This window comes from Mesoplodon densirostris, chromosome 2, assembly GCF_025265405.1.
Source record: "Mesoplodon densirostris isolate mMesDen1 chromosome 2, mMesDen1 primary haplotype, whole genome shotgun sequence".
Lineage (NCBI taxonomy): Eukaryota > Metazoa > Chordata > Mammalia > Artiodactyla > Ziphiidae > Mesoplodon > Mesoplodon densirostris.
In genome coordinates, this window is record NC_082662.1 from 17,383,955 (window position 1) to 17,396,539 (window position 12,585).

Here is a 12,585-nt window from a genome sequence, read left to right on the forward strand (position 1 = left end):
GGAATCCTTCCAGTGGGCAGAATTTCAAGCAGTGCACCTGATTACTCATCTTGCTTAGAAGATGAAATGGCCAGAGGTATGAGTCTATACTGATTCACAGGCTATGCTCAGTGGTTAGCTGGGTCATAAGGGACTCAGAAAGAACCTGATGGGAAAATTGATGGCAAGGAGGTCCCTGAACACAGTCCTTCTGCCAAGTTTACCCTCCGTGGACTTATAGTATTGCTTCTGATCAAGGAACTCACTTTACAGCAAATGAAATCTGGCAATTGGCCTGTGCTCATGGAATTCACTGGTTTTATCATGTTCCCCATTATCCTGGAGCAGCTGGCTTTATAGAACGGTGTACTGGCCTTTTTTTTTTTTTTAATAAATTTATTTATTTATTTTTGGCTGTGTCAGGTCTTTGTTGCTGCGCACAGGATTTCTCTAGTTGCAGCAAGTGGAGGCTACTCTTCGTTGCGGTGCGAGGGCTTCTCACTGCGGTGGCTTCTCTTGTTGTGGATTACGGGCCCTGGACGCGCGGGTTTCAGTAGTTGTTGCGCACGGGCTTAGCTGCTCTGCAGTATGTGGGATCTTCTCGGACCAGGGCTCGAAGCTGTGTCCCCTGCATTGGCAGGCGGATTCTTAACTACTGCTCCACCAGGGAAGTCCCTGTACTGGCCTTTTGAAGACTCAATTACAGGGCCATCTAGGTGGCAATACCTTGCAGGGCTGTAACAATGTCCTCCATGCTGTATATGCTCTAAATCAGTGTCCAACGGATGATGCTGTTTTTCTCGTAGCCAGAATTCACAGGGTCAGGAATCAACGGGTGGAAATAAGAGTGGGTCCTCTCCCTATTTTGCCTAGTGATCTACTAGCAACATTTTCTCTTCCTGTCCCCTGTGACCTTAGGCTCTGCTGATCTGGAGATCTTAGTTCTAAAGGGAGGAATGAATGATTCCACTAGGCAATGTGGCAATGAGTATATTGAATTGCCACCCAGGCACTTTGGGCTCCTCATGACTCAGAATTAACAGGCAAATAAGGAGGTTCCTATAGTGGCTGGGGCAATTGATCCTGACTACCAAGGGCAAGTTGGATTGCTACTCTACAATGGTAACAAGGAAGAGTATGTCTGGAATACAGGAGCTGCCTTATGGCATCTCTACCATGTCTGTGAATAAAGCCAAAGAAAAACTACAACAACTCAACATAAGCAGGACTGTTAATGGCTTAGACCTTTCAGGAATGAAGGTTTGGGTCACTCCACCAGGCAGAGTCATGACCAACCAAGAACCTTGTTGAGGGCAAAGGAAATAAGGGATGAGTAATGGAAGAAGGGAGTTATAAAGACCAGCTCTGACCACACTGCAGAAACGAGGATTCAAATAGTTATGAATATCTCTTCCTTATTTTGTTATGAATATGTTTGTATGTATATTATCCAAATATTTTTGTTTTCTTCCCTCTCCTATTCTCTTATCAACTAATATAAGATCTATCAATAAGAGTTAAGCTTATTTTCAGAATTTAGGTTACAGAATATCAAAGGAGAAAAGTGAACATCACCCAAAGACTCGGCATCCTCTTTTTGAGAAGGGTTGGTGTGTTTTGGTTGTAGGCAGGATAGTTGTATCATGTTTAGGGGGAAGTATGATTTCATTACTGTTTTTATTTGAAAACTAAGTGTGATTTAAATGAGCTAAATAGGGGGAAATTAAAACTGTTCCGTGACCTTAAAATTTTTTTGTGTCAAAACATTAACAACTCCTTTTAGCCTCAGTCTAGTCTTCCAACTAGATAAGATTTATTAAGCTACCATTCATACATGGAAAACAGCACGGAGGTTCCTCACAAAACTAAACATAGAGTTGCCATATGATCCAGCAATCCCACTCCTGGGCATATATCCAGAGAAAACTATAATTTTAAAAGAGTGCTTGCTTCGGCAGCACATACACTAAAATTGGAATGATACAGAGAAAATTAGCATGGCCCCTGCGCGGTGCTTTGTGACCACCTAGAGGGGTGGTATAGGGAGGGTGGGAGGGAGATGCAAGAGGGAGGAGATGTGGGGATATATGTATAGCTGATTCACTTTGTTATAAAGCAGAAACTAACACACCATTGTAAAGCAATTATACTCCAGTAAAGATGTTAAAAAAAAAAGATACATGTACTGCTATGTTCATAGCAGCCCTATTCACAATAGCCAAGACATGGATGCAACCTAAATGTCCACTGACAGATAAATGGATAAAGAAGATGTGGTACATGTATACAATGGAATATTACTCAGCCATTAAAAAGAATGAAATAATGCAACTTGCAGCAACATGGATGCACCTAGAGATTATCATACTAAGTGAAGTAAGTCAGAAAGAGAAAGACAAATACCATATGGTAACACTTACATGTGGAATCTAAAATACAACACAAATTAATATCTACAAAACAGAAACAGACTCACAGACATAGAGAACAGACTTGTGGTTGCCAAGGGGGAAGAGTGGGGGGGGAGGGATGGGCTGGGAGTTTGGGATTAGCGGATGCAAACTATTATACATAGAATGGATAAACAACAAGGTCCTACTGTATAGCACAGAGAACTATATTCAATATCCTGTGATAAACCATAATGGAAAAGAGTAGGAAAAAGAATATACATGTATAACTGAATCACTTTATTGTACAGCAGAAATTAATACATTGTAAATTAAATATACTTCAATAAAATTGAAAAAAAAGATACCATTTATAGAAGTACTTTCATTTCCTGACAGCATCCAAACTAAAGCCCCACTTCATTAAACCCTCCTCAAGATCACCTACCACAAGACCAAATTCTATAAGTATTTTCCAACACCCACTTACTGAGATACCCTATAATTCCCATAGTGTGCGTGCTCTCTGATGCAAGAAGCAATAATCCCAATTTGTCCAACCACCAGTGTGTTCCTGGGGGTCTTTGCCTAGAGGGTACTGACACTTGTTTATTCTAAGCATCTTATTTTCTGTTGTTGCTACTGTAAATGAGTTTTCCTCATCCATCATGTCTTCTAGTTGGTAAGTATTTGTGCGTATGAGTGCTATTTATTATTACATGTTAATTTTATAACCTGCTTCTTTGATGAATTCTTTTATTAAGTTAATTTTATCGTTTATTCTCTAGGGTTTTTCAGGTACACAATCATGTCATCTGCAAGTAGAGATCATTTTATTTTTGCTTTTCTGATTCCTAGCTAATTACATTGGCTAATCCATCTGGAACCAGGGTAAATAGTGGGGGAGATACTGGGAGACTGTCTTTTCCTGACCATATATTCCATATTTGGGCTACTGTAAATAATGCCACAATGAACATTGGAGTGCATATATCTTTTCAAATTAGAGTTTTTGTTGTCTTCTAAAAAATACCCAGAAGTGGAATTACTGGATCATATGGTAGTTCAAAAAATTTTTTTAAAGATTTATTTATTTGTTTGTTTATTGGCTGTGTTGCATCTTGTTGCTGTGCGCGGGCTTTCTCTAGTTGCGGCAAGCGGGAGCTACTCTTCGTTGCGGTGCGCGGGCTTCTCATGGCGGTGGCTTCTCTCATTGCGGAGCATGGGCTCTAGGCTTGCGGGCTTCAGTAGCTTCAGCACGTAGGCTTCAGTAGTTGTGGCTCACGGGCTCTAGAGCACAGGCTCTGTAGTTGTGGTGCATGGGCTTAGTTGCTCTGCGGCATGTGGGATCTTCCCAGACCAGGGCTCAAACCTGTGTCCCCTGCATTGTCAGGCAGATTCTTAACCCCTGCACCACCTGGGAAGCCCTCAATTTTTAATTTTTTGAGGAACCTCCATACGGTTTTCCATAGGCTGTACCAATTTACATTCCCACCAACAGTGCACGAGGGCTCCCTTTCCTCCACATCCTTGCCAAGACTTGTTATTTATTGTCTTTTTGATAATAGCCATTCTGACAGGTGCGAGGTGTTATCTCATTGTGGTTTTAATTTGCATTTCCCTGATGATTAATGATGTGGAGCATCTTTTCATGTGTCTGTTAGCCCGTATATCTTTTTTGGAAGAATGTCTATTCAGATTTTCTGCCCTTTTCTTTTTTTTTTTTTGCGGTACGCGGGCCTCTCACTGTTGTGGCCTCTCCCGTTGCAGAGCACAGGCTCCAGACGCGCAGGCTCAGCGGCCATGTCTCACGGGCCCAGCCGCTCAGCGGCATGTGGGATCCTCCCGGACTGGGGCATGAACCCGTGTCCCCTGCATCGGCAGGCGGACTCTCAACCACTGCGCCACCAGGGAAGCCCTGCCCATTTTTTTAATTGGGTTTGTTTTGATGTTGAGTTGTATGAGTTCCTTGTATATTTGGATATTAACCCCTTATCAGATATATCTTCCCCCATTTGCAAATAGCTTCCCCCATTCAACAGGCTGCCTTTTCATTTGTTGATAGTTCCCTTTGCTGGGCAGATGTTTTTCTGTAGTTTTGCTATTTGTCGAATCCGAATGAGATCCTTGCTGGGTAGAGTAATCTTGGTTGTAGGTTTTTCCCTTTCGTCACTTTAAGTGTGTCCTGCCACTCCCTTCTGGCTTGCAGAGTTTCTGCTGAAAGATCAGCTGTTAACCTTATGGGGATTCCCTTGTATGTTATTTGTTGTTTTGTAGTTTTGCTATTTGAAGGACAGTTGGGTTCAATGTAACATCCTTGGATTGCTTCCATAAGTTTCTTGAGAATGCTGCTCCACTATTGTTTTGCTTTGCATCTTATTTATTTGTTATTGTGTCAAAATATATATAAATATGTATAACATTTATCACTTTAACCATTCATAAGTGTACAATTCAGTGGCATTAAATACATTTACAATGTTGTGTAACCACCACCACTATCTATACCTAAAACTTTTTCATCATCTCCAGCAAATACTCTGTACCGGGCTTCCCTGGTGGCGCAGTGGTTGAGAGTCCGCCTGCCGATGCAGGGGACACGGGTTCGTGCCCCGGTCCGAGAAGATCCCACATGCCGAGGAACGGCTGGGCCCGTGAGCCATGGCCGCTGAGCCTGCGTGTCCGGAGCCTGTGCTCCACAACGGGAGAGGCCACAACAGTGAGAAGCCCGCGTACCGCAAAAAAACCATAAAAAACAAACAAAAAAACAAAAAAAACCCTCTGTACCTATTGAACTATAGCTTCCCCTTCCCTCGTTCCCTCCAGCCTCTGGTAATCTCTATTCTATTTTCTGTCTCTATGAATTTGTCTATTCTAGGTATTTCATATAATGTATGTTATTTTTAAAAACGTCTGCCTAAGTTATTTCATATTTTTGCCTGGAGGCTCCGCTTTCTATCTTTAAAGTCCAATAGCTTTGCAAGGATCTATCTTAGAGTTGATTGCTCAATGTCAATTTACATAGTACCCAGTGAACCCTTTTGATGTGTAGACCCAGGTCTTTTATTTCTAGAAAGTCTTCCTGGATTACAGTTTTAACTGTTAGCTCTTTGCCTGTCTTTCATTTCCACCATTTTCTCTCTGACCGTTTTTACTTCTTTATCTCATTTTAGTTCTCTTGCTTGTCTTCCTGCTTTTCTTCAACGTCCTTTAGTAAGTTTTCATTTGAATCTATCATCCCTTGGACACCTTTTAGTTTAATCTTCATTTATGATACGATTTTGTTATTTTCTTCTCCAAGATCAAGATCAATTCTCATTTCACTTCTTCCTCTTTTTTTGGCCTATTTCTGCTGTCAGTTTTTGTACTTCTGATTTGAGGTATTTTTCCGTATCCCTAAGTGCTTATTTGAGGATATTTAATTCAGTTTGGAGTGTCATGTTAGTTTTCTTCTGCTGAGATGCTCTGATTTGCATTTATTTCCTCTCTTTTTTTTTTAACAGTAGTTTTGAATGTATGTGATCTGCCTCTTTATAGTCTTAGTCATTCATGGACAGGACTTCTTATTCAAGCTTGCCCTCTGCTGTACGTCCTGCAGCCCCTGTTCAACATCCTTTATAAACAGTGTGGAGGAGGAGGTGGTGGTGTTGTGGGGAATTGGCTTTTCTTAGGTCTCACTTTTTTTTTTTTTTTTGCGGTACGCGGGCCTCTCACTGTTGTGGCCTCTCCCGTTGCGGAGCACAGGCTCCGAACGCGCAGGCTCAGCGGCCATGGCTCACGGGCCCAGCCGCTCCGCAGCATGTGGGATCTTCCCGGACCGGGGCACGAACCCGTGTCCCCTGCATCGGCAGGCAGACTCTCAACCACTGGGCCACCAGGGAAGCCCCAGGTCTCACTTTTTTTAATTCAAGTATAATTGACTTACGCTATCATATTAGCTTTCTTGTTTGTTTTTTAGGATTCTTACTTTTCCCTTCTTAATCCCTTCTTTCCTTCACTATCTAATCTACAAGGGGACCAGCCCTACTCTATATATCTGCTTCTCTCCAAGAAGCAATGCTTCTACAAAGCTACCCTTTCTATTCTTTCCAGATCCCTCCCCGTTGCTGGTGCTGCTGGTGGCTATTATGCCCCAACTGTGTTCAATGTTTCGGCATTTGGTGTTGGACGTCCTGAGAGTGATTTTGTCTGTGGGTCACCTAAGGCTGCCACGCCCCTCTACTGTTTTTCACAATGTCTCTGAAACCTTCTCTCCATCAGTCTCGGCACCCACAGGCTTGCAGCTGTATGTGGTGGGACTTCTGTTGGAATTTGAATTATTTCTCTACTTCAAGTAACTCAAGGTTCCTGTGTGGTTTTATTTCCTTTGTTGATTTACCTTCCTTTGCGGGGAGGGTGAGTGGGTACACTTGAAATTAGGGTGCTACCCTTGTCCTCCAAGCCTGGAAGTCCTGGTAAATGCACTTGACATGTAATAAACACTGTCAAATTGGCCCTCACAGTGGGTGGCAGTACCCAGTTCCCTACATCCTCACCAATGCTTAATATCAAATATCATCACTTTTGTTGAACCGATGGGTGAAAAATGTTACCTCATCGTAATTTTAAATGCATTTCTCATATTATTAGTTGGATTATCGTTTCAAAAATTTTTTTCTTTTTTTCTTCTCTGAATGATCTCTTTAAATCTTTTGCTCTCTTTTTCACCTGATTGGGTTTTTTAATTTTATGAGTTGTTTATATATATTCTGGATCATTAGCTATGCATGTTGCAAATTTTTTCTCCCAATCTGTCACTTAAAAAAATTTATTTATTTATTTGGCTTCATCGGGTCTTCGTTGCAGCATGCAGGCTCTTCGTTGTGGCGCGCGGGCTTCTCTCTAGTTGTGGCGTGCGGGTTTTCACTTCTCTAGTTGTGGTGCGGGTTCCAGAGCTAGTGGGCTCTGTAGTTTGCAGCACACAGGCTCTCTAGTTGAGGCGCATGAGCTCAGCAGTTGTGGTGTGTGGGCTTAGTTGTCCTGCGGCATGTGGGTTCTTAGTACCCTGACCAGGGATCGAACCCGTGTCCCCTGCATAGGAAGGCAGATTCTTTACCACTGGACCTGTCACTTGTCTTTTAATTCAAAAAAATTTAAATTGAAGTATAGTTGATTTACAATGTTGTGTTAGTTTCAGGTGTACAGCAAAGTGATGCAGTTTTTATGTATATGTATGTATATATATATTTTTTCAGATTCTTTTCCATTATAGGTTATTACAAGATATTGAATATAGTTCCCTGTGCTATATAGTAGATCCATGTTGTTTATCTAATCTTTAATTTTACTTATTGTATCTTGTTTATAAATGAATTGTTTTCATGTTGCCAAATGTATTAGTCTTTTCCTTTTATTTTTTTTCTTTATTCACTTGTATCTTTGTGTATGTGTCTTTAAAGGGCTTTTAAAAATTTTTAATTTTTTTATTTTTGGCTGCGTTGGGTCTTCGTTGCTGCCTGCGGGCTTTCTCTAGCTGCGGTGAGCGGGGGCCACTCTTCGTTGTGGGGCTCAGGCCTCTCATTGCGGTGGCCTCTCTTGTTGTGGAGCACAGGCTCAGGCGTGCAGGCTTCAGTAGTTGTGGCACGTGGGCTCAGTAGTTGTGGCGCACGGGCTTAGTTGCTCCATAGCATGTGGGATCTTTCTGGACCAGGGCTCGAACCCGTGTCCTCTGCATTGGCAGGTGGATTCTTAACTGCGCCACCAGGGAAGTCCAAGTATGTGTGTGTGTGTGTGTGTGTGTGTGTCTTTGGATGATAGGATTATGGTAGATTTTCATTTCTTTAGAGTTTTTTTTTAATCGTTTTAGAAATTCTACAATTACCTTCATATTTGTGAATAGCTGTGTCTTTTCAAAGATGACTTTGCCTATCCAAAGTCATGAACATCTTCTGTAATATCTTATCTAATACTTTTATAGTTACTGCATGTTTAGGTCTCCAGTATGTGTAGAATTTATCGCTGTGGTCACTGTGTGTGAGAACTGTGTGAGAGAGGCAAGATCTAGATTCATTTTTTCCCAAGTGGATATCCTAACACGATTTATTAAATGGTTCATCATTTCCCAACTGATTTAAAGGGCTTCCTTTATCCTATACTAGTTCCCACATATACATAGAATTGTCTCCCTAATCTATTCAAGTTGTATCATTTCTCTAATCCTACACCAACACGACATCATACTACTACTAAAGCTTTATAACATATTTTGAGAGAACCAGCTCCCTCATTATTCTTTTTCAAAATTGTCTTGGCCATGGTGCATTTTCTATTCCATGTGAATCCACTTATCAAATTCCATGAAAATTATCTTGGAAGTTTGGTTGAAAGTACATGGAAATTATAGATTAACGTGGGGGAGAACTGACATCTTTTATTATGTTGAACTTTTCCATTCATGATAAGGGTATTCATCTGCATTTATTCAGGTCTTCTTTTATGGTCTTCTGGAAAGTTTTAGTTTTCTTTGTAAAGGTCTCACCCATTTTTCATTGTTTTATTATTGTAGTAGATTCTTTAAAGTTTAGCATATTGTCTCATCCCTCCCTCTGCAGTTCCTCAACCCTTATGGAGAGTCTCTGCTGAATCTTTTTGCTTTCACAATTAATTGTTATTATAGGTTGTATACATTTTCTAGTTGTTCTCAATCACATCTTGCATGTGTTTCTATCTCCTTAACTGTAGGATAAACTCCTGGAGGGTCGAGCTGGGGTTTTAATTCCTGCTTGGGGAGGGGGACATGCTTTGGAAGCAGAGGATCTGCTGCTAACAAAAAAGGGAGGCAGTTCGGGAAAGGAGAAGCAGGAGCCCCAGGGCTCAGAGTGGGGAAGAGAAAGGAGCCTGTTCACTTTGTCACTGGGAAAGGGAGAGTGTCAGTAAGGTGGGCCTCTGCAGGAAAAAATGTCTCCCTTCTGCACCTTCAGCCTGTGTGTGTGTGTGTGTGTGTGTGTGTGCTTCCCGAGGCGGTACTGTTTTTAGCAGCCTCTCATATTTTCATGTGAGATGAAGGCAGACTGGAATGATGCTTCTACAAGTAGGCAGCACTAAAGACTGCCAGCCAATCACCAGAAACCAGGCTTGTAGCCTAGATTCTCTCTCACATTCCTCAACAGGAATCAACTCTGCCGACACCTCAGTCTCAGACTTCTAGCCTCCAGAACTGTGAGACAATAAATCTCTGTTGTATTAGCCACCACGTTGTCAAGTTCATTATGGCAGCCCTGGCACTAAGACACCCTGGTAGGAGAGGGAAGCCTGTATGAGCCACCTGATCGGGACTGGAGGTCAGGAATGGCTTCCGAGAGGTGATGCTGAGCTGGGCATTGAAGGATGGGTAGGAGTTTATCAGCCAAAAGAAGTCAGCGAAAAGTATTCCAGGCAGAGGGAAGAATACATGCAAAACCCAGGAGGAGGCATGAGTGTGTGTCAGAGACTCTTCCTGGAACTTCTTGGAATTCCCCTTCTCCTGCCTGGCCCGGCCCAAGCACCTGAGGCCTGGAAACCCGCTGCTGATATCCTTTGCTCCAAGATAATGGAAAAATTATTTTTACCAGGAGGTCCCTTGAGCCCATGCGGTGACATGCATCATTCTCACCAGCAGGGGGCCCTTACACGATCCTATGGATGAAGGAAGTGTGGCCAGGTGGGCACAGGTACTGTGTAACCTTCTGGTATTTGTCAGGGTCCAAGGCCTCCGCTCTGCAGAGGAGGTGCCGTAGGCCCTGCGGGTGCTAGCAGCTCTGTGCTGGCCGGGCGCCCTCCCTCAGCTCCACAGGACACACAGCGCCCCAGAAGGACACACACTTGCACCAACATGGCCCTCGGTACAAGTACTTTATTTCAGTTACAATAGTGCCACACCAAAACTACAGTAGCACAAAACACGATAATACAAAAAATAGATTCCCAGCTCCAAACCCCACGTCCATGTGCCCACGGAGAAGCCGCCCCTATGGCTCCCCAGGCCTAGGAGGAAGGGGCCTCTCAGAGGGCAGCTGCCCAAGGCTCTGCGGGGGAGGCAGTGGGAGTGCTTCCTTTGCTTCCATCCCTGCTGGTCCCGAGTCCTCCTCGGCCTGCCCCCTGCCACTCCCTGAAGCAATGAGGGCAGAGGACATTCCCTCCGGCTGGACCCTCAGCCCTAGGACCCCTGCTTCTGGCTGGCAGGTCCCAGTCCATGGTGCCGGGACTACGACCCTCCTCGGGGAAGGCTGGAGGGCAGGAGGGTGGGGGAGGGGAGGGCGCCAGGCCCAGGAGAGCCGGTCCCTCCGTGGTGAGGTGCGCACGGCGGGCTCCTGTCCTCCCTTTCCTCTGAAGAGACTGCAGGCCTGCCGCTGGTGGGGACCAGGGGCCTCACCTGGAGCCCCCTGCCGACACCCCCGCCCCAGCTCCAGGGCCGACCTGAAGGTGGGCGAGGCAGTGGCTGAGCCTCTGCTCATCTCGGGCGAGGAGAACTCTGGCTCCTTGTGGGAGCGGGGCTGGCCCGGTGGCCTGGCTGCCGGGCAGGAGGGCTGAGGCAGCTCCTGCCTTGGTCAGGGGTGCCTGCTTCCTCAGGGCTAGCCTGGGGCTACACGAGCTCCACCAGGTGGGGGAGTCCAGAGAAAATGAGGCCGCAGGGAGGGGACGACATTCCTGGTCCCCTAACACCTCAGGCCAGACCAACCAGGTTGGGGGAGCCTTCCCCTCGCAGCCTCCCGTGGCTAAGAGCATCCCCCAAGAAGAGCGGTGGATCTTGCTACAAGTATGGTCTTGATTCAACCCAAGGGGCTGAGGGTGGGCCGGAGCCCAGGGCAAGTTCAGGGGCTCCTCAGATTCCTGACCTCAGGGTCGCAGGCCAGAGCCTCTGGGTGGCCACGAGGGGCAGCTGTGTGGCACTGGAGTAGGGGGTATGGCCTTGTGTTCCAATCAGGACACTTGGGGGGCTTCACTGAAGAGGCCCAGGGGCCCCTGGGGGCAGAGGGCTGTCTCCTTGCGGGAAGCCCAGGCGCAGCCTTGGATAAGGCACTAGAGAAGGGAGGGCGGGCCTGGCTGCGGTCCTGGGAGCCCGGCCCGGGCCAGCGGTGGAGGACGGAACTCGAAGGGAGGATTTGGGCCCTCGGGCAATGGGAGCTGCTTTCTCTTTCCTTCTTCCCTGGGAGAAGAGGGTCTGCAAGGCAGAGACCCCGAAGTGGCTGGGATGGCAGGATGCTGCAGAGGCAACAGGCCCCGGGACTGACGGGGCGCAGTCAAAGGAAGGCGGACGGAAAGAGGACATCTATGGCGTGGCCGAGTACACCTGATGGGGATGTCTCAGCCTCGCAGGGCTCCTGTGACCCGGATCCAGGGTGCTCGGGCACCTCCAGACAGGGTTTGAGGGCCCTGACCTGGCCTCATGCAGCCATCAGTCCCCTGCTGTGACTTTGGGGTCAGATCTTCCTTGCTGGGGTTCCCACTGTTGGACTCTGGGGACAGAGGCAGGCACGCTGAGGGGGTGGTACCAACAAGCTGGCCCCTCCCTCTGCCGGGCCTCTATGCCTCTCCTCTCTGCACCAGGGGACCAAGAACCAGGGGAGGAGGCTGAAACCGCACACCCCAAGGACTGAGGCAGCTCTCCATTGGGGGACCTGCTCAGTGGCTGGGGATCCTGTTTCAGCCCAACCTTGCAGCAAGTGAGGAAGCGAGGCGGGTAAATCAGTGGGGCTTGTCCACAGGTTATTTAGAAAAACAGAACATAATAAATATACCAATCCTTTCTTAAAAAAAAAAAAAAGTGTTTCAAATGCGTTATTTCCCTGAAGATTTCCAGTGTATTCCACAATGTTTAAAAAATAGTTTCCCCAAAAATACATCTTTAAAGCACTGACACAGTGGTGTCTGTGGTGTATCTGGCGCTGGATGTGGGCAGGAGGCTGTGTCCCGCTGCCCGTGTCGGCGTCGGGCCCAGGCCTGGTGAGCAACCAGCCTGACACCCAAATGCCCATCAGAGTTGACACACGTGTGCCTGGGATGACTGGGTCTTCACAGGGGAGCAAATCTCGGATTAATGTGAGAACCCACATCACAGACTTGGTTCGGGCTGTAAACCCTCCAGCAAGGGGAAGGGGGCCCGAGGTGGCCAGGCGACGCCCTGGACGCCGGATGGAGCGGGCAGCCTTGTCGGCCCCGCCCCGGGGGCGGGTCCTCAGCCCCTGCCCTGCTTCCTCCG

At 46.2% G+C, this 12,585-nt stretch overlaps 1 pseudogene; it reads left to right on the forward strand.

The window, feature by feature from the left end:
- The first annotated feature begins 1,921 nt into the window (after positions 1-1,921).
- LOC132484738 (U6 spliceosomal RNA) lies at positions 1,922-1,989 on the forward strand (annotated as a pseudogene).
- The last annotated feature ends 10,596 nt before the right edge of the window (positions 1,990-12,585 follow it).